General features: G+C 41.8%; 1 long non-coding RNA gene across 3 annotated transcripts; it reads right to left on the minus strand.

Moving 5' to 3' along the window:
- Positions 1-1,855: 1,855 nt before the first annotated feature.
- LOC140456918 (uncharacterized) lies at positions 1,856-26,404 on the minus strand. Of its 3 annotated transcripts, XR_011953206.1 has the most exons (5): positions 26,331-26,404; positions 25,586-25,692; positions 19,602-19,688; positions 3,681-3,799; positions 1,856-3,373 (listed from the first exon to the last, which is right to left on the minus strand). It is a non-coding gene; the product is annotated as an uncharacterized lncRNA (long non-coding RNA). The 3 variants fall into 3 exon arrangements; XR_011953208.1 differs by lacking the exons at positions 19,602-19,688; positions 25,586-25,692; positions 26,331-26,404 and adding an exon at positions 22,811-22,842; XR_011953207.1 differs by lacking the exons at positions 19,602-19,688; positions 25,586-25,692; positions 26,331-26,404 and adding an exon at positions 10,972-11,426.

Here is a 26,404-nt window from a genome sequence, read left to right on the forward strand (position 1 = left end):
TGGGATGAGCTGTGAGAGGAAGGGGCAGCGGCTGGTACAATTACAACATGTAAACGACTTTTGGACAGTTACATGGATAGAAAACATCCAGAGGGGTATGGAACAAACACAGGAAAATGGGACGAGTTTAGTTTAGGAAACCTGGCCAGCATGCCAAGTTGGGCTGAATGGGCTGTTTCTGTGCTGTGCCAATCTACCATTCTACAATTCAAAGTTGACTGTGATTGGTAAAGGAGAGAACGAGCGTGTGTTAATTCTGTTTTGTGTCCAGAAATAAAGTGGAATGAATTTTAATTTTGTCATGTAAAATAGTTCACTCTTATTGTGATTAAAAACACAATGAATATGAACATTGAAGTGAAATATAATTAAATCAATTCAACTATGTTTCCATGGTTAAAGCAGAAATTGATCTTTACAATGATTGTGAGATTGTACACTGCAATATCTTCACAACAGTTCTTGCACTGAGCCATTATTGCACATTTATACCCCTGACTGAACTGAACAATTATTAGAAATTAGAATTTTGAAAATCTATCTACGCACTTAGAAGAAGGAGCAATTTAATTTTGCAATGTGACTGTGCAATGTGTAGACATGAACAAGAATTATTGCAGTGAAATGTAATTGCAGTTCCCTGAATTTCTACGGCTGAGATTAATGCGATCATTCAAATCAGTAAAAGTCAGATACTTTCAAAATATGTTGGATGCAAAATCACTGGTTCCATTGTGGGATAGTTGACCTGAAAACAACAATATTGTTACAGTGGATTAAATTAAACAATACATTAAATTAAAATGTAGATCACGTTAGAAACACAAACAAATTATTCTGCAATTATTATAAGGCTAATGAATTCAAAATAAATGCTGTAATCTGAACAAATAAATCAATTCAATATTTTAAAAACACTTTGCTCTGATGTTGATTAGACGTTCATTATGCTCAGTAAACTGAAAACTGAAATATAGTCGCGAGATTGATGGACTGGGAACAATAAATGAGCCATTCAGTTATTATTGAAAATAATTTATTTTTGATGAAAAATGCAGACAATACAATTCAAAAGTTATTGTGTTTGTTGAACTAAACAAGTGATGTAGGTAACTTCATTTCTCGCAAAAAATACAGTAATGCATTTCATTCAATTCAATTAATTGTAGAAACATGTATTTTTAATTTATGTGATTTTATCCTGATCAATGTTGAAACATTAGTACCTGAATTTGGAAGAAAATTATTGGTAAAGAAAGTGAATATCTGAGTGACCACAAGATACAGTCAATGACATTTGATAGAAAATCAATTTGCATGATTGTGATTATTAAACATTAATAAGTAATGTTGTAATAAACATTAAAACAAAATCAACAGTTCCAAAGCAGCTGTTTGTTGTAACAAATTGAACATAAAAACACTTCTGCAGGGCACATGATCTGAAAAAGCAAAAAATCTCTTGACGTGATATTTCAGCTAAAAGATACTTTCCTTTTTTTAAAAAAAAAAGGGTACAACTTTCAAGAATTCAAAAGTTATTGTGTTTGTTGACCCGAAGAAGAGATGTAGGTAACTTCATTTCTCACAAAAGAAAGTGGAATGGGAACTTTAAAATTTTTTTTAGCAAGAAACACAATGTAGCTTTTAGTGTAATCATTTAAATTAAAATGCATGTTCGTATGGAATTGAAATATAATCAAAGCAAATGAAACAGGATTAAAATAAACATCAACACGAATTCCATTATTGAACTAAAAATCAACTAGCATTGCACTATTACAATAAAAATCAGCATTTGCTATGATTGCAAAACTGTACAGTGCAATGTGTTTACACAAGTCATTGTATGGAAACATGATACTACACTTTGGGATGAATGTACTGGATTGAACTATTATTAAATATTGGATATAAGCAACAATTAGTCTGAAAAACAGTTAATGTCAAACATTAAATTGGTGAGAAATCTGATTTTACTGTGCAACTGTGTAAAGTGTAGACATGAACAGTAATTATTAGAGTAGAATAGCAATCTGACATGACTTAAGGTTTCATATTAATTCCATGATTACTTTGTGTTTTCACATCAAGAAGAGATAACATATTTACTATGAATGCTTGGTTGTTTCATTGGTTGGTTTGTGGATGTTTTAACCTGGATAGAATGACTACATTTTTCATTGTAAGAAATAACATATTAAACTAAAATGGGAATCTCACGATGCTTGTCACAAAGATTTAACTGAATTACCGTCTGGTTAATGGAGTGACAATGAATTTACAATTAATTTTAGTACTCTGGCAAATTAAATGATTCGATATTTTAAAATTATTTTGCTCTAATGTTGATTAGACTTTTTATTGAGATCAGAGACATGAAGATTAAATTGCTTTTTTGGTAGATTGACAAAAAACATATTAGACATTCAGTGATTATTAATTATCATTGTTTTGTCATTCATAATTCTCAGTTATTCAAGAATTTCTTGCTTTACATTTCTTCCCAAAAAGAATAATTTCATGGAATTTTTCATATCATCAATATTTACAAATTTGAGTCAGAGTTGGGAAGAGAATAAATAGATAAGGAATGTGGGTATCACAGCAAAAAATAGGCAACAGTATTTGTCGCACAATTATTTTCAAAATTTCTCTGAAAAAATGTATAATCGGTTATGCGCAAATGCTTGCAGCTACAAATACAGTGAGCCATAATTACACTTTTGCTGTGATGAATAGTCGAGAAACCTATCACAAACATTAGTAATATTCAGGAATTTCTTCATCTCAATAAATGTCAGTATTAGCTTGCTCATCTATTAATGATGAAGGGTGATTATTGGTCAGAGAAAGATGTGTGTAAATTATAAGAAGGTGCCTATTGCATATCTTTGGATGGGGTGTTATGGTGATGTTTGTTGTGGTTATTCATCCTGGGAAAAATAAGATTATTACAAAGAGATATTCAGTGAACAGTGATTAGGTGACCTTGAAGACCATCGTTTGGTTTTATGTGCAGTGATTAAGAGTAATTTGATTTCAGTAGCATTGGGCTATTTTGCATGATTTGGCAAATGATTAATAATCTTGTGACAAAATTTTGAGGATGATCATGAGCTGTATTCGATCCATCCAGTGGGTTGGTACAAACATCCTTCACTGTTTTCCTTCCCATGAGAGGCGTGCTATGCTCAGGAACTGGCTGGAAGCCAAGATGCCAGAAAATCTGGTTCAACCTCTCGAATACACAACTCTCAGGCTGGTTGTCACTGGATCCCCGGAACTTTTGTGACCTCTTTTCTGGAGCTGAATGATGCTGGCTCTGTTTGATTTCATTTGAGCAGGTTTCTTTTCGATCAGATTTCTGTGGCTGTCGGTGAATTTCAAACATTCAATTTCGGGCCACAGGTCACTTGACCTCAGTCAATAATTAAAATAGAGTTCACTTATTGTGACAGCGATGTGATAATTAACGGTGGCGTTTTAACAAATGAAATGATTAAACATTTTCCAGCAGTTTACACAGACATTAATTAGATATTCATTAAGATATGTAAACTGAGAAGTATAATCTAGTTGCAGGATTACTGAATTGTAAGAAAGATTTAGTTACTGTGTTTTCTAGAAGGAATTGTTTAATCATTCAAATAGGTCAGCTCTTCCTGAATTCTACGTACCTTTATTTGTAGCGAACACTCATCTAGGACTCATTTGATTTGTCTTTTAAACTGTGTTTCAAGATTTCAACGGGACATTGACATTGATCTGAGCTGAGAAGTAGGAGATTGAGTTCAACCTGGAAAAGTGTGAAGAGATTCATTTTAGAATTTTGAATTTGAATGCAGACTATTGAATGAAATGTAGGATTTTTGGCAGTGTGGAGGAACAGAGGGATCTTGGAGTCCATGTCCATAGATCCCTCATAGAGGAGGTTTACCAGGATCCTGCCTGAAGTAGAGGGCACGTCTTATGATGAAAGGTTGAAGGAGCGAGGGCTTTTCTCATTGGAGCAAAGAACGATGAGAGGCAACTTGACAGACAGGCTTAGATAGAGTGATGAGAGGCTTAGATCGAGTGAACAACCAGAGACTCTTTTTACCAGGTGGAAATGACTATCATAAGAGGGCATAATTTCAAGGTGAATGGAGGCATGCTTAGTGGAAATGTCAGAGGTAGGTTCCTATTACAGAGTGATGAGTGTGCGGAATGTACTCCCAGCAGTGGTAGTAGAGTCAGATACAGTAAGTGTATCTAAGTAACTCATGGCTACGTAAATGAATGATAGCAAAATGAAGAGAATATAGGTTAGTTTGATCTTAGAAGAGGATAAAAGGTTAGCACATGGACCAAATGTCCTGTACTGTGTTGTACTGTTCGATGTTCTATGTACTGAACTGAACAGTTATTACATATTAGCAACAAATAGATTTTCAAAGCTCTATTAGCGAACATTAGAATAATGATAAATCTCACCTTGCTATTTCACTGAGCTATGTGTGGACATAAACAGGAATTATTGCAGGGAAAAGTAATTAAGGTTTTCAAAAATAATAAATTTGAAGTTACCGAGGTCATTCAAATGGCGGCCTTTGTGGGGAGCCGCAGAAAATGGGGGAGATACTAAATGAGTATTTTGCATCAGTATTTAACGTGGAAAAGGATATGGAAGGGATATAGACTGTCGGGAAATAGATGGTGATATCTTGCACAATGTCCAGATAACAGAGAAGGAAACCCTGGATGTCTTGAAATGGGTAAAGGTGGATAAATCCCCAGGACCTGATCAGGTATACCAGAACTCTGCGGGAAACTAGAGAAGTGATTGTTGGGCCTCTTGCTGAGATATTTGTATCATCGATAGTCACAGGTGAGGCGCCGGAAGACTGGACTTTGGCTAATGTGGTGCCAACGTTAGGGCAAGAAGGGCAGTAAGGACAAGCCAGGGAACAATAAACCAGTGAGCCTGACCTTGGTGGTGGGCAAGTTGTTGGAGCAAATCCTGAGAGACCAGACGTACATGTGTTTGGAAAGCCAAGCACTGATTATGGATAGTCATCATGGCTTTGTGCGTGGGAAATCATATCTCACAAACTTGCTTGAGTTTTTTGAGGAAGTAACAAAGAGGTTTGATTTTGGCAGAGCAGTAGATGCGATTTATATGGACTTCAGTAAGGCGTTCTTCCCATAGGAAACTAATTAGTAAGGTTAGATCTCACGGAATATGGGGAGAACTAGCCATTTGGATACAGAACTGGCTCAAAGGTAGAAGACAGAGGGTGGTGGTGGAGGGTTGTTTTTCAGACTGGATGTCTGTGACCAGTGGAGTGCCACAAGGATCGGTGATGGTTCCTCTACATTTTGACATTTATATAAATGACTTGGATGCGAGCATAAGAGGTATAGTTAGTAAGTTTGCAGATGACACCAAAATTGGAGGTGCACTGGAGAGCCAAGAGGGCTACCTCACATTACAACAGGATCTGGACCAGATGGACCAATGGGCTGAGAAGTAGCAGATGGAGTTTAATTCAGTTAAATGCGAGGTGCTGCATTTTGGGAAAACAAATCTTAGCAGGACTTATACACTTAGTGGTAAGGTCCTTGGGAGTGTTGCTGAACAAAGAGACCTTGGAGTGCAGGTTCATAGCTCCTTGAAAGTGAAGTCGCAGGTAGATAGGATAGTGAAGGCGGCGTTTGGTATGCTTTCCTTTATTGGTCAGAGTATTGAGTACAGAAGTCAGAAGGTCATGTTTTGGGCTGTACAGGACAGTGGTTAGGCCACTGTTGGAATATTTCGTGCAATTCTGGCCTCCTACCTACCGGTAAGAAGTTGTGAAACTTGAAAGGGTTCAGAAAAGATTTACAAGGATGTTGCCGGGGTTGGAGGATTTGAACTACAGGGAGAGGATGAACAGTCTGGGGCTGTTTTCCCTGGAGCATTGGAGGCTGAGGCGTGAGCATATAGAGATTTACAAAATTTTGAGGGGCATGGATAGGGTAAATAGGCAAAGTCTTTTCTCTGGGGTCGGGGAGTCTAGAACTAAAGATGGTAGGTTTAGGTTGAGATGGGAAGATATAAAAGAGACCTACAGGGCAACTTTTTCACACAGAGGGTCGTAAGTGTATAGAATGAGCTGCCAGAGGAAGTGGTGAAGGCTGGTACAATTGCAACATTTAAGAGGAATTTGGATTGGTATATGAATAGGAAGAGTTTGGAGGGATATGGTGGGATTAGATTGTGTTGGGAAATGTGGTCGGCATGGATGGGTTGGAGTGAAGGGTCTGTTTCCATGTTGTATGCCTCTATGACTCGATGACTCTTAATGAGAAAAAAGTCAGATTTTTACAACGAGTGTTGTATCAGAAATCATTGATTCTATTGTATGTGTTATGATCTGAAAGAAAATGGATTTTTATATTCCTGTATTAGTACAAGGGAACACTAGATTATTTTCAAATCTGAAATTCACTGTAATTGTTAGCCAGAATAAGTTAAAGCTTTGTGTAATTATTGTAATGCTGATGACTTAATAATTGTTGTTAGAATTCTGAAAAAAGAAAAGGTTATACTATTTGTCCTAAGAGTCAATAAATTAAATTGATATATGAACCACAATATACCTGTTAGCAAAACTAATTTAAATTATTATGCAATTATTGTCAAGGCAATGACTTGGGAGTGTCCGGGTGACACAGTAAAAATTCATCCCGAGGAAAAAGCAGCATGGATCAGGGAGGGTGAGGCAACCATGGCTGACTCGGGAAGTCAGGGAAAGCATACAAGCAACATATCACATGGCAAAGGGCAGTGGGATGTCAGTGAAATGGGAAGCCAAAAAAGAACAATGGAGAACAATGAAGAAAAAACATAAGGAGAAAGAAGATTAAGCATGAGAGAAAGCGAGTGTGTAATATTAAAAACATGATTGCCGGAGTTTCTTTAGTTACATAAAGTTCAAAAGAGAGGCGAAAATGGACATTGTGCTGCTGGAAATTGAGGCTGGAAGAATAGAATTGGGGAACAAAGAAATGGATAAGGAACTAAATAAGTACTTTGCATCAGTCTTCATGATGGAAGACACAAATACTATCCCAAAACTTCAGGGACAGTCGGGGGGGCGGGGGTGGGGGTGGGGCGTGTGGCGGTGGAACAGAGATGAGTGTGGAATATAAATCACGAACAGATCAGGCTTGGTCTTATTGAATGGTGGAGCAGGCTCGAGGGGTCTAATGGTCACCTTCTTCTTCTTTCTCACATGATCCCAGGACTGAGAGCTTTGTTTAAAATTCATTCACTAGATGTAGGTGCCACTGGCTAGGGCAAAATGTATTACCCAGAGAGCATTTAAGATTCACCAAGGAGAAAATGCTAAAAAAATTGAAAAATTTGAAAATAGATCTATTACCTGGAGAGATGGACCACGCCCCAGAAGGTGATAGCTGAAGGGATAGTGGAGGCTTTAATTGTGAGCTTTCTGGTATCACTGGAGTCAGGGACTGTCCCAGAGGACAGGAACATTGTTAATATATCCCCCAACCACAAGAAGGGAGTAAGGAAAAAGAAGGGAAATAACTGGCTATTAATCCTGGCCTCAGTCATTGGTAAATTGTTGGTACTATTTTGTCAGTAATATTTAACGAACTGGCTATTTCAATTATAATGCAATCTCTACAAAAAGACCAAATTTTTTTTGGCGACAACAAATTTTCAAACAACTTCTCTCAATCTATCTCTCCTTCCTTTTCATTCGACAACGTAGGGAGGCATGGAAACACTACAGTGAGGTAAGCTATACGTAATACAGTGAGACAGGAAAGCTAGTATGGCTCATGTTGATTCTTGAAACCCACACAGTGAAGCAACACATTCACTGCATAATAAACATAAGACAATATTTCAACCCCACTCATACCGGCATGACAGAAATAAAATGTGGGTCAGTTGGACAGGCTGGTTTTGTTTCAGTTGGAGTGAGGGGTGACATGACTGAAGTATATAAGATCCTGAATGGTTTGATAAGGTGGATGTGGAAAGGATATTTCCTCTTGTGGGTCATTCCTGAACTAGAGGGAACTGCTTTAAAATTGGCTTCACCCTTTCAGGACATAGATAATGAAATTTGGTTCCTCTCAGAAGGCTGTGCAACTTTGGAACTCTCTGCCCCAGAAGATGGATTCACTGAGTATTTTTAAGACACCGGTTGATAGATTTGTGTTAAGGTGCATTGGGGCAAGATGGAATAAAAATCACGAACAGATCAGGCTTGGTCTTCTTGAATGGTGGAGCTGGCTCGAGGGGCATAATGGTCACCTTCTGCTTCTTTCTCACATGATCCCAGGACTGAGAGCTTTGTTTAAAGTTCATTCACTAGGTATAGGCGCCACTGGCTAGGGCAACATTTATTACCCAGAGAGCAGTTAAGAGTCAACAATATTGCTGTGGATCAGGAGTCACATGTAGGCCAGTCCAGGTAAGGATGGCAGATTCCTTCCCTGAAGGACATCAGTGACACAGATGGGTTTCTCCTGACAATCAATAATAGTTTCATGGTCATCAACAGACCCATAATTTTAGATGATTATTAAATTCAAGGTCCACATTTGCTATAATGCGATTTGAATCAGGGTATTCGCTGGGTCTCTGGATTAACAGTTCAGCAATGATAACACGAGGCTGTTACCGAGCTACAAAGGGACAGTTTTACGGGTGGAAACCAAAACCTTGATCAAACTGGATTAAATAAAGGAGTGCTGGTAGAATGGAGGAGAGTTGAAGGGATTGGGGGAAGAGAATTACCAAGTTTAGGTTCAAAGCAGCTGAAACTAAAGCCACCAACAGGGAGGAGATGAAAACAAAAAACTCTCATGCAGCTGGAATTGGATAAGTGCAGCTACCTCAGGGAGGTGTGGAACTACACTGGGAGGACAGGGTGAAGGCATGGGTAGGTTTAAAAGCAGTGAACCAAATTTTGAAATCATATTTCTGAACATAATGTCGATGAGGTTAAAATGGAGGTAGATGTCTTACGTGACTTGCTATAAGGATACAGACAGTAGAATCTGAGGTGATCATGAGTATATGGAGGTGAATGTGGGAGACAAGCTGGGACTGTATTGGAGTAGTCACTGTGAGAGGGAACAAATGCTGGATGCAGGGTTTCAGCAGCTGATGGACTGACACTGAGGTGAGCCATCAGAAACTGAGCAAGTGACCACCATCTAATAGGACAGAGAAACTGATCCATCAGCCTGAAACTGACTGACCACGTGGCTGTCAGTGACTCCAACACAAGTGAATGGAAACATTGCTCAGAGCCTGTTTCTGTAACATTCAACACAACCAGGAAATGGAAAGTGAATAATTAGCTGAAAACAAGGCGACTGCTCTGTTAGAGTCAAAATCATTCAATGTTCAGTTATTGAATATTACTGACTCTCAGAATATTCTAACCTGCAGAATCACAGTAAAAGGGGAAAGTAAACAACTTTCTTGGCAAAGACAGAATGAACCAACTACTTGTATAAAACTAGCTCAAAACAAAGGTGCTGAATCCTCCACAAACTGACAAACACAGGTATATGACAAACACACCATCAGTTTGTAGATAGATAATGAAATTCTTCAGAAAAACACTTCCCTGCTTATGGTGTGTGGTAGAAATCATTCTCAGTGAGAACTGCCACTTATTTCCTTTGAAAAGAGTCTCTGTTTCCCTTCAGAAAAGCAGGTGTGTCCCGCACTTACAGATTGACTTACAGACAAAGGAAACCTGATCTGAGACTCGCAGGTTAATTAAGCTATTAGTGACAGTCCATTGCACACAACAGGAGTTTAGACCACAACAGATTCTAGGGAAACCAACAATGAAATGAAAAAGGTGAATTAGTCTTAATAATCATGCAGCCTCTCTCGATCAAATAATTCTAGTCAACTTCCAAACATTTTAAAACTATTAATACCAATGCATACATATTTATTTCCTTTCCTAAGTTTCCTCCAAAAAATATATCTGACTATTCTCTTCAAAATATATTTTAAATGGTCAATTCATAATCACAATTCATTTCCAATTATTCTTAGAGCAAAACAACTTGCAAACTAAAATAGTTTTCATGTCAATAATGACACTGGAAACTTTGTTATGTAGTTTAACCATATTTCCAAATATTGTTTTGGTTCATTATTGCAGTGAAGCTAAAATTAAAGTCTATTTATTTTCTCTGATATCCTTCCATTACTTTATTCCCTAATAACAATGCCCACGGTGTAATGGGTGACAAGCATTAAAATAAAATTGAATTTTCAATGCAAGAACTGGTACAAATAATCACATATTATTCAGTTCATTCATTGTCGTTGATTATCAGAGTTATATTCATTGTATGATCATGTTAAATTCACTTAAATAATCACAGTACAATTCTCACCTCTATAGATATGTCAAAGTGAATGTCAAATTATTAATATTCCAAGTCAAACCAAATTTACATTTTGCTCTGTTTTATTCCAGGAATGACAGGATGTGTTACATTATTATGGGAAACAGGAACAAGTGAAGGTGGTGGCTCTCAGACGTGAGGCCTTAAAGCCAAAGGGCCAGGTGGTAGTTACAGTGGGGGAGGTACCTAGTGCCCCGCTCTCCTCAGAAGGCAGAGAGGATGGTGACACTGACTGGAACGGGTTAGATGGTGAAGCAGCCACGTATGGACAGAGGGACGGCAATGGGTGGGATGACCCACCGCCCTATAAGACCCAGAAGGCCCTGTCTATGGCTCCAATGTGCATCAAAGCTCAAACTTGGACAGACAGTAGGGAGTAACAAGGGGAACTGACAGAAACGAAACCTGAACCGTTTATCCAGCTGAACGACAGATGTTGGTGAATGAACACCCAGCCTGATAGAGAATTGGTAATAATGGGCCTTATTGGGACAATATGGATGAATTAGTAGAGATACACAGTCTCACCGAAAATGATGTACGGACCCTCCCTCGGCCCAAGATGCCCTGACGTGTACAGCAGAATCTGTCCCTGCAATAAGAGGGTGAGGGTGAGAGTCGGTTCCCCCAATGCACAGCCGATCAGTGGCTCCAGGCATTTACAGATATTACAGGGACACACTGGGGAGGGGACAGGCTGAATGGGCTAAAATAACTTTGGTGACTCAGAGACAAAAGGGTGATATCGAGGATCATACAGAAAGGAAGCCTGATGTATGTAAGGACCACGGGGGATTACCAAACCCCAACCTGCGATGATGAAATCGGTTTGATGTATTTAAAAGATGACATGGGACCCTATTTAACTGTAATTATAAACATGGGACTCTCAGTGGGAGATAATTCTAACCACATTCTGAATTGGGCCATGAGAGCTGAGGCAAACGGAGAAACACAGGGGAATAGCTGCAGTACAGGGAGGGTAATCAGACCCACAATGTTACAAGGGAAGCAGGAAAGGGCACATAGACAAGGAACGTAGGCAAAGAGTGGGAGATAGGTGTTCATATTGTGAGTGGCCTGTGTTCATGTAGGTATATGCATAGCCCATGAATATTCATTGATGCGCTGTTAAGGGGCCAACACTTTCATGATTCTAACACCGGAGCACCTTTGCCTTTTATGCCTCACCCTACAACTCAAATCCTCCAACCCGAACAACATCCTTGTAAGTCTTTTTTGAAACCTTTCAAGTTTCACAGCACCCTTCTGATAGGAGGCAGGCCAGAATTGCACACAATACTCCAAAAGTGGCCTCACGAATGTCCTGTACAGCAACATGACCTCCCACATCCTATATTCAATGCTCAAACGTATAAAGGAAAATATACTGAACACCTTCTTCATCATCCTATCTGCCTGCAACTTGACTTGCAAGGACTATGAACCTGCAGTCCAAGGTCTCTTTGTTCCATAAACATCTCCAGGGCCTTGTCATTCAGTGTACAAGTCCTGCCCTGATTTGCTTTTCCAAAATGCAGCACATCACATTTACCTAAATTAAACCCCATCTGATCAATATCTTATTGTAATCTGAGGTAACCTTCTTCATTATCCACACCCCTCCAATTTTGTATGACCTGTAAACTCATTTACGATACCAAATTATTTAAATGAATGACGAAAAAAATCCAGAAATAAACATCCATTTCTCTGAGTTTGAACGTGCTCTGTGTAAATCCTGCCCAATGACTCTGTACCAGAGAAAGGCTGCACATGCGCCTGGCTGCACCTTGCCCCCTACAAAGCTGGTGGCTCCACATGTGTCCAGAGAATTCTTGCCCCGAATAAAGATGGCGGCGCGCACTCATGCCTGCAGCCACACTGAGGCAATTCCCCGTTTACTGAAAACACGAGACTGGGACGTTCAAATTTGTGTTTTCCGACGTGCACATTTTGTTTGTAAAACCTCTCCGCTCATACAGAATCTCTCTCACCTCCTGCGGTTCCACAGACAGCCTTGATGATTTTTGCGGGTACCTATTCTCTGCCTGGTTACTCGTTTGTCCTTAGTGTATTTGTACAATCACTCTGGATTCTCCTTAAGCCTATTTCCTAAAGCTATCTCATGTCCCCTTTTTGCCCTCCTGGTTTACCTCGAGTATACTCCTACTGCCCCTATACTCCTCTAGGGATTCACACAAACACAGCTCTCTGTACCTGCCATATGCCTCCTTCATTTTCTTGACCAGGCCCACAATATCTTTCGTCAGGCAGCATTCTTTACACCTACCAGCCTTGACCTTAACAGGAACATACTGTCTGTGTACTCTCATTGTCGCAGGCCTATGGAGGCAATGGCAGATGAGGATACAGAAGCAATCATTCTCAGTAAAGAGGAAATGATGGGAAAGATAACAGCCTAAAGGTAGATGGGTATCTAGGCTCTGATGGAGTGCATCCCAGGGACTAAAGGAGATTGGGGGGGGGGGGGGGGAGTAACAAATAGACCTCGTGATAATTTACTACCATTTGTTGGATTCTGGGATGGTTTTGACAGACTGGAAGCTGCAAATGTGGTGTTACTATTTTTCAAAAAGGACCCGTTAGCTTAACTTCTGTAGTGGGGAAAATGCTTGAATCTCTCAAGGAAGTAGTGGTGAGATATCTGGGTAGAAATTGTCTCATTGAGCAGACACAGCATGGATTCATGAAAGGCAGGTCACGTTTAACGCATTTAATGGAATTATTTGAGGATACGACGAGTACGTTGGACAAGGTGGACTCTGTGGATGTGGTGTACATGGATTTCCAGAAGGTATCCGATACGTTGCCAACAAAAGGCTGCTGAATAAGGTAAAAATGCATGGCATTGTGGGTAATGTATTATCATTGATACTGGATCGGTTAACCAACAAAAAATAAAGAATGGGAATAAACGGGTGTTTGGATTAATGTTGGCACGACAACTGTTTGCAATTTACACAAATGTTTTGGAGTTGAGGACCAAGTGTACGGTGTCAGAGTTCATATTTGATACAAAGATGAGGTAGAGCAATGTCTGCAGAGGCCACTGTCAGTCTGCACAGGAATACAGATCAGTTCAGTGAGTGGGTAAGGATCTGGCAGATGGAGTTCAATGTTGGGATATGTGAGGTCATCCATTTTGGTCAGACTAACAGCAAACTGATGATGAAATGGTGAAAACGTGCACCATGCTGCTGTACAGAGGGAGCTGGGTGTCCTTGTGCTTGAATCACAGGAAGTTGGTTTGCAGGTGCAGCAGGTAATTAAGGCAGTGAAGGGAATATTGTCCTTCATTGCTAGAGGGATGGTTATGCTGCAGCTGTACAGGGTGCTGGGGAGGCCACACCTGGAGTACTGTGTACAGGTTTGGTCTCCTTACTTCAGGAAGGATGTACTGACACTGGAGGGAGTAAAGAGGAGGTTCACTAGTTTGAGTTGGGAGTTGAGGGTTGGTGTATGTGGAGAGATTGAGAAAACTGGTTCTATAATCATTGTAATTTAGAAGAATGGGAGGTTGGAGAGGAAACAATAAAATTATGAAGGGAGTAGATAAAACAGAATCAGGGAGGCTATTTCCACTGGGGGCGGGTCAAACTACAGAGCATTAACTCAAAATAAGGGAGAACAGATTTAGGACTGAGTTCAGGAGGAGCTTCTTCAGCTAAAAGGTTGTGCATCTGTGGAATTCCCTGCCGAGTGCATCATTTGACGTTATCAACTTGAATGCCTTTAAGGCAAAATGTAGATTTGTGAACAGGAAAGGAATGAAGGGTTATGGCGAGAGAGCAGGAATGTGGAGCTGAGGCCATGAAAAGATCAGCCCTGATCTTATTGAATGGTAGAGCAGGCTTGAGGGGCTAGATGAAAGTTCTTGCCTTGTGCCATCAAAATTGGCCTTTGTCCAATTCAGAACCTTAACTTTTAGATCTGGTATATTATTTTCTGTAACTATTTTAAAACTAGTAGAATTATCAGAGACTCCCAACAGTGTGGAAGCAGGTCATTCAGCCCATCACATTGATACTGACCTCGAGAGCCTCCTCCTAACCTCCCCCTATAACATTGCATTTCCCAGGGCCAGCCAACCTACACATCCCTGAACACTGTGGGCAATTCAACCTGGACAATCCACCCAACCTGTACATCCCTGAACACTGTGGGCAATTCAGCCCGGATAATCAACCCAACCTGCACATCTTTGGACCGTGGGAGAAAACCAGAGCACCCGGACGAAATCCTTGCAGGAAATCCCAATAAGGTGATCATCCCTTTCTTATTTCCCAGTTCCACCTAAATAACTTCACTGGGCGTACTCCCAGGAATATCTTCCCTAAGCAAAAACATAATACTATCCCGAATCAAAAATGCCACTCCCCCTCCTCTCTTGTCCCCCTTTCTATTCTTCCTATAGTATCTATACCCTGGAACATTAAGTTGCCAGTCCTATCCATCCCTGAGTGATGCCTCTGTAATTGCTAAAATATCCCAGTGCCATGTTCAAAACCATACCCTGAGCTCATCTGCCTTCCCTTTCAGGCCTCTTCTATTGAAGTAAATGCAGTGCAACTGCTCAGTCCGACTTCATTCTGTGCCTTGCCCTTGCCAGCCTTGACTATTTGACTTCTGAACTGTACCAGCCTCAGACATATCTCTTTCCTCACTACCTTCTTGGGTTTACACCCACTCCCTCACTGGTTTAATGCCTCCCGAGTTTCACCAGCAAGTCTCCCTGCCTAGATATTAGACACCTTCCAATTCAGGTACAATCCATCCTTCTTATGCAGGTCAACTCTACTCCGGAGGAGGTCACAATGATCCAAAAAACGTGAATCCTTTTCCCCTGCACCAGCTCCTTAGCCACTCATTGAGCACCTCCTCCTCCTCCTCTGTAATATGGACATTTTTCAAGATGTCACCATTTATTTCCCCACATTCTATATCTCCCATGTACTTCTTCACAGTAAACACTGATGCAAAATACTTGTTTCCCATCTCGCCCATCACCTGCAGCTCCACACAATGGCTGTCTTGCTGATCTTTGAGGGTCTCTATTTTCTCCCTAGTTAGCCTTTTGTTCCTCATGTATTTACAAAAGCCCTTTGGATTATCCTTAACCTTATTTGCCAAAGCTATCTCACGCCCCCTTTTTGCCTCCTGATTCCCCTCTTAATTTTACTCCTACTGCCTTTATACTCAAATTTTTTTGGATTGGAATAAATGCAAAATATTACATCCTGACAAAACAAACGAGGGTAGGACTTACACTCAATAAAAGTAGGGCCTTGAGTAGTGATATGGGAACAAAGAGACCGAGGGCTTCAGATCTTTGAAGTGTGTGTTACATGTAGACAGGGTGGTTAAGAAGGTGCTTAGCACACTTACCTTCATTGCTCAGACCTTTGAGTACAGGAGTTGGGACGTTATGTTGAGGATGTACAGGACGTTGGGGAGGCCTCTTCTGGACTACTCTGTCCAGTTCTGGTTGTGCTGTTATAGGAAGGATATTATTAAATTGGAGCAGGTTCAGAAGAGATTTACCAGCAGGTTGCCATGAATGGAGGGATTGTGTTCTAAGGAGAGGCTGGATATGCTGGGAATTTTTTTCACTGGCATGCACAAGGTTGAGGGGTGACCTTATTAGAGGTTTACAAAATCAGAAAGAGTGTAGATAAGGTGAAGAGCTGGGGGAGAGGGAGATTCAAAACTCGGGTGCATTCATTTTGAGAAGAAGTTAAAAAGATTTGAGAAAAGACATTAGGGTTTTTAAAAAAAAAATTATATGTGTGAAATGAACTTCCAGAGGAAGTGGTAGCTGTGAATACAATTACAATATTTAAAAGACATTCAGATAAGTACATAACTAGGAAATATTGGGATGGATGTGGACCAAGCGGAGGCAGGTACAATTAGGTCAGTTTGGAATTATGGTCGGCATGGACTGGTTGGAGCACAGGGCCTGTTTCCTTGCTGTATAACATTAGGACTCTAATCCTCACTAACTCTAAATTCCTCCATCCTCAACTCTCCCGATCACTGTCACCTCATCCAGCCTCACAATTCTTCCTTATTTATATAATTCCTCACCAGCCACAGAACGCTCCCTATCTCATGTCCTCCAGTTTCTCAGATCTCTGCGGTATGTGCCTTTCTTTAGTTCCAGCCTTGAGGATGCCCTCATTCACTCCGATTGGTTGGAGGACAAACTGGTACGACCGGGTCCTCTGGTACTGCCCTCTGCCCCCTATTGGCCTGCGCTGACATCAATCATCGGGGCCCATTGTGAGGTGAGTGGTGGGATCCTCCCTCTCTCTGCCCTGGGATGAGCTTCAACATTCACAGTCAATGGGGCAGTATCACAGAGCACAGGGGCTGGGGCTTTTCAGCCCATTTGGGATGTACCCTCTCCCTCTGAAGATGCTGCAAATCTGTCCCAATTCCCTTCCCATTTGCCCATAGTCCCCCACATCTTCCCTTAAACAGATTTAGAATTTTACTTTTTATGAATAACTGCTGAGTCTGTGTCAAGCTGCCATTCAGACTGTTCCAGATACTCAGAACTTACTGAATAAAATAATGTTCACATATTCACATTATTTGCCAATTACCTGAAAATAGTTACTAACATTTTGACATTGTTAACAATTCCCCTCTCTCTGCAGATTAGATATCCTAGAAACAAATTTGCACCTGGTCAAAATCACTGCTTAACCTTCTCAGCTCCAAGGACAATTATCTGTGCTTCTGCGAGCTCTCCACAAAAGAGGAACACATCGTATTTTCATTTATTAGTGTCATAGAGATGTACAGCACAGAAACAGACCTTTGGTCCAATTTGTCCATGACAACTAGGAATCTTCAACAAATGGAGCCCCAATTGCCAGCTATTGGTCCGTATCATTGGAAACTCTTCCTATTCATGTACCCAATCGGATGCCTTTCAAATGTTGTAATTGTATCAGCCTCCACTCCATCTGGCAGCTCATTCCACACATACACCACACACAGCTTGAAACCTTTGCCCCTAAGATCCATTTTAAATCCTTGCCCTCTCAACTTTAGCCCATGTGATCTTATTTTGAACCCACCTAACTGGGGGGAAAAGACCCTGGCTGCTCACCTTATCCATGCCCCTTATGATTTTATAAATCTCCATGAAGTCACCTCTCAGTCTTTGACTCTCCAGGGAAATTAACCCTGGCCTATTCAGCCTCTCCCTGTAGCCCAAATCCTCCAACCCTAGCAAAGTCTTTGTAAATCTTGTCTGAACTCTTTCAAGATTCACAACTTCCTTTCCAGAACAGGGAATTTCGAACTGAAAACTTAATTCCTGAAATGGTTTAATCAATGTCCTGTCCAGCCACAATTGATGTCCCAGCTTCTGTACTCAATGTATTGACCAATAAATATAAGCATACCAAACACCACCTTCACTAGTCTGCCTACCTTCGACTCTACTTTCAAGGAACAATGAACCTGCACTCCATGGTCTCTATGTCCAGCAACATTCCCAAGGACTTTACCATTAAGTGTATAAGTCCTGCTCTGATTTGCCTTTCCAAAAATCCAACAGCTTACATTTGTCTAAATTGAAGCCAGTCTGCCATTCCTCACTCCAGTGACTCATCTGGCATTCTGAACTAACCTTCTTCATTGTCCACTACACCTCCAATTTTGGTGTCTCCTGTATACCCACTGACCATATCTCATACATTCACATCCAAGTCATTTATTTAAGGACCCAATATCCATTCCAGCAGGACAATGCTGCTCACAGGCCTCCAGTCCACAAAGCAACCCTCCATCACCACCCTCTGCCTCCTACCTTCAAGCCAGTTTTGTATCCAAATGGCTAGTTCTCCCAACATTTCATGTTATCTAACTTTGCTAACCAGTCTGCTTTGTGGAACATCATTCAGTGTCCACATAGACAACGTCCACAATCTGCGTTATCAATCATCTTTGTCACATTTTCAAAAAAAAACTCAATCAAGTTAGAGAGAGAGAATTTCCCACACACAAAGCCATGTTAACTAGCCCTAATCAATCCTCGTCTTTCCAAATGCCTGTAAATCCTGTCCCTCAGAATCCCTTCCTACAACTTACCTACCACTGACGTTAGGTTGACTGTTCTCTTGTTCCCTGGCCTTTCCTTACCACCTTTTTTAAATAATGGCACCCATCTTCCAGCACCTCACCTGTCACAAACAATAATATAAATACCTCAGGGAGGGGCACTGCCATCACCTTCCTAGCTTTCCTCAAATTTCTGGGATACACCTGATCAGGTCCCAGGGATTTATCCACCTTGCTACTGTTTAAGACATCCAGTAGTTCCTCCTCTGTAATATAGACACTTTTCAAGTTATCACTGTTTATTTCTCCAAACTCTCTAGAATAGAATAGCAGAGTATTTCTCCCACCTCCTGTTGTTCCATAGATGGCCTTGTTGATCTTTAAGGGGTCCTATTCTCTGTCTGGTTATTATTTTATCCTTAATGTATTTGTAGAATCTCTTTGGATTCTCCTTAAAATATTTCCTAGAGACATTTCAAGTCCCCTTTTTGCTCTCCTGATTACCCTCAAGTATATTCCTGTCAAAACGTGAACCTGTACTCCCAATTCCTCCGCCTCTGCAATATCTGCTCAACAATGCACTTCAACGCATATCCTCCACTTCCTGTACCTTCACCTTCCCCCCCACCCCTCCAACCACAATAAGAATATAATCTCCCGGTCCACACCTGCCACCCACTAATCTCCATTAACCTCTGCTATGTCCGCTACCTACAGTCAGACCCCACCACCAGGGATATAGCTCCCTCCCCAACCCTTTCTATCTTCCACAGAGACCATGGGATCTTTGGTGCTGATGTGCTGCCCCACGGATACCTCAGTCACTCACCCTGCCAAATGGCCTAGTGAGATTATCACTAGATGGATAATCCAGACACCCAGATAACGTTCTGGGGCCCAGGGTTTGGGTCCCGTCATGGCAGACAGTGGAATGTAAATTCAATAAAAATGTGGAATTAAGAATCTATTGAAGACCATGAATCCATTGTTGATTATTGCGAAAAGAATCCTCATCAGATTCGCGAATATCCTTCAGGGAAGAAATCTGCCATCCTTACCTGGTCTGGCCTACATGTGACTCCAGACCCACAGCAATGTAGTTGACTCTTTACTGCCCTTTGAGCCCAGCCAGTGACACCCTCATCCTGTGAATGAATAACAAAGAAGGTCAAGTCTTGTACATAACCATACTGTTCTTACAGATAAGTGATCTCTCAGTAAATTTGCTTTTCAACTCCCTGCTGACTATTGGGGAAGGGGGTCAACATTACCATCCCAATAAGGAGATCATCCCTTTCTTATTTCTCAGTTCCACCTGTATAACCTGCCTGGATGTACTCCCAGGAATACCCTCTTGAAGCCCAGCTGTAATGTTAGCCCTAATCAAAAATACCACTCCCCCTGTTCTGTTGCCCCCTTTCTATCTTTGCTATAGTATCTATACACTGGAAAATTAAGCTGCTGGTCCTATCCATCATTAAGTCATGCCTCTGTAATTGCTATAATATCCCAGTGCCATGTTCAAAACCATACCCTGAGCTCCTCTGCCCGACCTATCGGGCCTCCTGCATTGAAATAAATGCAGTGTAACTGCTCATTCTGTGCCTTGCCCTTGTCTGCCTTGACTGTTTGACATCTGAACTGTACCAGCGTCAGACTGAGCTTTTGCCTCACTCGCTCTCTGGGTTTACCCACATTCCTTCACTGGTTTAATGCCTCCTGAATAGCACTAGCAACTGTTCCCTTCCAGTGCCAGTACAATCCATCCTTCTGATGGAGGGCAATTCTACCCCACAAGAGATTCCAATGATCCAATAATGTGAACTCTTCTATTCCTATGTCATTGATACCAATAAACAACAGCCTCCCCTCAAAATGGCTATTCTCCCCTTTAAGAATATTCTGCTCCCTCTCTGAGAAATCCTTATACAAAAATTACACATTCGAATAATACACCTTACACTCATCAGGTCATCATAAAAGGATTACATGACACATTGAAGGTTTGGGGAGACCTTTTGAGAGAATGCGATGATTCAAAGGAGAATTTTTAGGCAGCAAATGGGATTGGTCTGGAACACAATACTCACACACACAATGCGAATATCCAGATCCTGATATACTGAGTAATTCAATTAGAGTTTAGCAGAATATTTACTGAGATTACCATCTGAATGTCCACCTGTAATATCCTGTAATACAAGTTTATAAAATCTATCACTGTCAGTTCAAGTTAGAAACTCACACCATCCCCTCCTTGTGGCCCAGGATTACTGTACATATTACCCTTGACGACATCAGCAGTCAAAACAGAGGGAAATCTGTGGGTTTCTAGGAGATTCTAACTTGAGATCTCATGTGACTGAACACAGCAGTTCTTTGACACATTGGAGAAAATGATCCAAGCGTCAGTGAGATATGGGGAACAAGAATTCCTTTCTTTTCTTTCATTCCGCGCTGCCGCTCTGCCTCATCAATAAGACATGGGTGTGAAAGGCTAATGCCTAACGATGGGCAAGTTGTCTCCATCCTGACCAATGGGTAGGAAGATCCTCTCAATCACTCCAAAGTGTATCCCTAAAAAGATAGCAACTCTGCCTGCTTCCCACTGCCCAGTGCTCCCAGTAAATGCTTGGAAGAATGGGAGGGGGGGTGATATCTCTGTAAAGGTCTAAGAGGATTATGAAAAGAGAGATGCACAGGAGAAGGGGGCAACAAGTTGCCAGATGGGGTGTAACTTGGGAAAAATGGGAAATTGCTCATTTTGGAGGAGAAAATAAAAGAACAAACTACTATTTAAATGGTGGAAACTGTAGAAAGCTGCATCACAAAGGGACCAGGGGTAATTGTTCAGGAAACACAGAAAGCTACCACACAGTTACAACAGGGAATCAGGAAGGGGAATCGAATGTTTTGTTTCAAAGTTTTTCATTATTAGAGTTTGGAGTATATACCTGAGACTAACGTGTGGAAGTGCTGGTGAGACCACCATATCTGCAGTAATGAGAGCAGTTTTGGTCCCTTTAGAGAAGGAAATGTGTCACTTTATTGGAGGCATTTCAGGGAAGATTCAATGAGATGATCCCTGGTTTGGAGGGATTACCTTTTAGATAAAGGCTGAAAAGTTTGGAACTCTACTCACTGGATTTTGGAGAAAGAGAGGTGATCTCATTGAGACAGATGGGATTCTTAAGGGGTTTGACAGGATAAATACTGAGAGGATGTGTCTGAGGGTAAATACTGAGAAGGGAGTCTAAAACCAGATTCTGAGTCACGGAATTAAGGGTTCTGTTTTGGATTCAAGTATAAGGGAACACAGACGCGGGTAAGGGGTTTCAGTAGCAATGGAGCTGGGGTGAGGTGGAGAAAAGCAACGTTTAAGAGATTGGATTTCCTGGTGTTGTGATTTTGTGGATGTCTGATCAGAAGGTCACCTTGGGGTCAGATATAACAGCAATATTGTGAAGAGTGTCGTTCTTCTTCAGAGAGTTCCCAGTGGGAGGGAGGGGCTCAGCAGAAAGGTAAAGATAAGGCAATGGGTTTAACCGTGACAATGTTTCATTAGCTGAAATTGCAGCTAATCGAGTAGTGGGAATGTGCTAAGCAGTTTGAATACTGAGTAACAGTGGAGTAATGGAGATGGATGATGGGGAGGGAGAGCTGGGCATCGTCAGTGTACATGTCAAACCTAACAGTGTGTTTGGATGATATCACCTCCTGGCACTATGTACGTGAGATACAGGAGAGACCAAGGATAGATCATTGAGGGACACCAAATGCAAGGAATTCAGAAAGGAAAAGGAGAGTGGAGATGGAGCAAGATTTTCCAACAACCGTGAGGTCAAATAGTAGTTTTTCACAGAATGGGAGAGAAGGACATAACCAAAAAGAGACCAACAGACAGAACAAGGAACAATGTCCATGAATTGGCGAGGGGGAGTGATGAGGCGGCAGTGGAGGAAAGAGAGTTGGAAAGTGAGTTTCGCGAGATTAGAGTAAAGGGTCAAGGTGAGCTCTGATAAGGCTTGATAAGACACTGGAGAAAGATGTAGGTTTAGGACAAAAACACCACGTGAGGCAGTTTGGCTCAGTTGGCTAGTGGGAGGGAGAGAAACAGCAGATCGGATCATCTCAGTCTTAGTGACAGAGAAACTCCATGTGCTCCTCACTCGTTGTTGGAGGGGAGGATGGAGGAGACAGGATGATGGACAGTGTTTTATAAAGAAACAAAACCAGGGTTAGTGATATTTAAAATGAATGAACAAACCTGATGTATTTAGCTTTTACCCAGAATCTGAATTCAAGAAAAAAAACGTATTTGGAATCTGCTGATCTCCATGAAACCACTGTCAATGGCAAAAAAAATCCTGCCAACCTGACAGCGGCCCAGCCAGCTACTCACTGTACTGATCACTGCAAAGTCTCAACACAGGAATGAAACTGGATGGACCAGTTGGCAACGAACAAGGCACCAGAAATTACAACCACAGAATCAGCTCTCTCGATGGTGCAACGTCCTCCTCACTAACATATGGTTTTTGGTGCCAAAATGTGCAGAGCTGTCTCACACCTAGTCAAGGAACAGCCTGACATAGTCATACCCACGGACTCATCCCTTACAAACAATGACCAGACACCACCATCACCATCCCTAGATATCGAGAGTGTGGTGCTGGAAAAGCACAACAGTCAGGGAGCATCCGAGGAGAAGGAGAATCGATGTTTCGAGACTAAGCTCTTCATCAGCCTGACCTGCTGTGTTTTTCCAGTCCCAGACTCTTGACTCTGATCTCCAGCATCTGCAGTCTTCACCTTCTCCTGAAATCTCTGGATATGTCCTGTCCCACCAGCAGGACAGACCAGGCAGAGGTGGTGGCACAGTGGTGTACAGACAGGGAGGATTTGCCCTGGGAGTACACAGCATTGGCTCCGGAGACCAGGAAGTCTGATGGCTACTGCTGATTACCACGTCCCGTCCTCCCTTGGCTGATGAATTACTTCTCCTTCATGTTGAATAACATTTGGAGGAAGCACCGAGGCAATAAAATGGTGTCAAATGCACTCTGGGTACAGGATTTCAATGTCCACAATCGAGACTAGCTCTACAATAGAGTTACTGACTGAGCTGGCCAGGTCCTAAAGGGTATAGCTGCTCAACTGAGTCTGCAGCGGGTGGTGAGGGAACCAACAAGAGGGAAAAACATACTTGATCTCATTGTTATGAATTGACCAGCTGCAGATCCATCTGTCCATGACAGTATCAGTAAGACCAACCATCACACATTCCTTTTGGAGACAAAGTCTTGCCTTAAAGTTGAGAAAAACCTCCATCGTGTTGAGTGACACTATCACCGTTCTAAATGGGACAGACTTTGAAGAGATGTAGGATCTCAAACTGGGTATCTCTGAGGCACTGTGGGACATCAGCAGCAGCAGAACTGTTCTCCAGCACAATCTGTAATCTCATGGGTTTGTACATCCCGCACTCACCCATCACAATGGACAGTAAAGGAGGGCATGCCATGAGCAGCACCAGGCAGACGTAAAAATGAAGTGCTAACTGGGTGAAACGACCAAAGAGGACTATCTGCCTATCAAACAACATCAGCAGCAAGCAACAGAGCTAAGTGATCCTACATCCAATGGAGCAGATCGGAGCTCTTCAGTTCTGCCACACCCAGTTGTGAACGGTGATGGACAATTAAACAACTCACTGCAGGAAGCATCACAGATATCCCCACCCTTACTGATGAAGGGGCCTCACACACCCATGCACGAGAAAAGATGACAGCATTTGCAGCAATCTGCAGCCAGAAGTGCAAAGTGGGATGATCCATCTCATCCTTCTCCAGTGGTTTCCAACATCACAGATGTGAGTTTTAAACCAGTTCGGTTGAGTTTGAATAACATCAAGAAATGGTTAAGTCGTGCAAAGGCTATGGGCCCTGCCAATATTCTGGCAATAATACTGATATCTTGTGCTCCAGAACTTGCCACCCACCAAGCCAAGTACCGCTCCATCACTGGCATCGACCGACAATGTGGAACATTGCCCAGGGATGTTCAACACAAAAACACAGGGCAATCCAACCCAGGCAATTTCCATCTATCAGTCCACACTCGATTAGCAGTAAAGTGATGGAAGTATTCATCAACAGGGCTACCAAGCAGCAGATGCTCAGCAACAGTCAGATCAGCGACCCTCATTTTAGGCTCCACCAGGGCCAGTCAGCTCCTGATTGTGTTACCGCCCTGATTCACAATCTGGCAACTAACTGAATCCCAGAGGCGAGGTGAGGTGAGTGCGATAACTCAGTCCCACTCCAAGACCACTATTTCTCGCTGATTCCACCCTTGTCTCAGCTCATACACTTTCATCCACCTTGTGTTATCTCCAGACTTCATTTTCCAAACACACTCAGGGCCAGCTTGCCACATTCATCCTCCCTGTAATCTCAAGAAAGTCTAAATCTCTGCTTGTTGTTTCATCAAAAGGCTCCTAATTATAATCAACATACAGCCATAGAGATGTACAGCAAGGAAACAGATCCTTCGGTCCAACCCGTCCATGCTGACCAGATAACCCAACCCAATCTAGTCTCACCTGCCAGCACCTGGCCAATATCCCTCAATTTAAAATTCTCTCACTTGATTTAATTCCTGGCTGTGATAATCCCTGGCTCCCTGCACCACACACAGAGACCTCGACAACCCATTTTCTTCGAGACTCCCAACCATTTGTTAATTCATTACTTCACCTGTGTGGCTGTTTCGACAGTTGCTGCAGCAGCTTGGTCTGAAATTCGCAGCCGAAACCTCACAGGTCTGCTTTCCACCTTTAAGACATCCCTCAAAACCTGCTTTTTGGCAATGCTTTTGGTCACCTGACCTAATATCTCCATCTCTGGCCTTATGTCTAAAACTCTCAATAGTATTTTTGAGAAATTATAAGCATGATAATAAAAATACAAACTGTTGTTGATTTGGACATTATTTTCAAATTATCACCGTTGCTGAATGAATAATCTATAATGCCACTTACCCAACCACATTGTAGGAGCACCTCCACCACACAAACTGCAGCTGTACAAGAAAGTCAAACATCACCCTCTTCACAAGCAACAGGGCTTTGGCATTAATCACTGGTATCTGTGGAAGGAGAAACACAGTTGATGTTTCAGGGAGTGCAAAATGGATTACAGGGAATGAAAATGGTGCAGAATTTGATCGTCAGAAATGAAAGGAAAATACACTTGCTTGTTGGAAAAAAGAATTCTTGACTGTCAAAAATATTCAAGAAAAAAGTAACCTGATAATAGAGCAGCACATGGTCAGGGGCTGGGCCGCAGTGAAAAACTCATTTACAAAGGGTCTATAAAAGTAATAATACAGTAGTAAACGGACCAAAAATACACCCATGGTTCGAGACTGAGGAAACTAGATATTGACAAAGTGGTCATGAGGGAGCCCAGAGGTGAATCAGAGCAGTATTGGCTGCTCTGATCCCAGTGACTCTATACGAGAGAAAGGCTGCACATGCGCCTTGCTGCACCTTGCCCCCTACAAAGATGGCGGCTCCGCACGTGTCCAGTGAATCGTTGTCCCGAATAAAGATGGCGGCGCTCACTCAGGCCCGCAGCCGCGCTGAGGCCATTCCTAATTTACTGCAAACACGCGACTGGGACGTTCAAATTTATGCTTTCCGACGTCCACAATTTGTTTGTAAAACCTCTCCGCTCATAGCAACACCGTTTTTCTCCCGTTTCCCTGTTTATTTCTTTCCTTACCGTATCCTTTCTCTCCATAACTTCCCAACCATTCATTACAGCGACTCTGCGCCGCGCGCGAGGGTGATCACATG

The sequence above is a fragment of the Chiloscyllium punctatum genome, chromosome 31 (genome assembly GCF_047496795.1).
Source record: "Chiloscyllium punctatum isolate Juve2018m chromosome 31, sChiPun1.3, whole genome shotgun sequence".
NCBI classification, from domain to species: domain Eukaryota; kingdom Metazoa; phylum Chordata; class Chondrichthyes; order Orectolobiformes; family Hemiscylliidae; genus Chiloscyllium; species Chiloscyllium punctatum.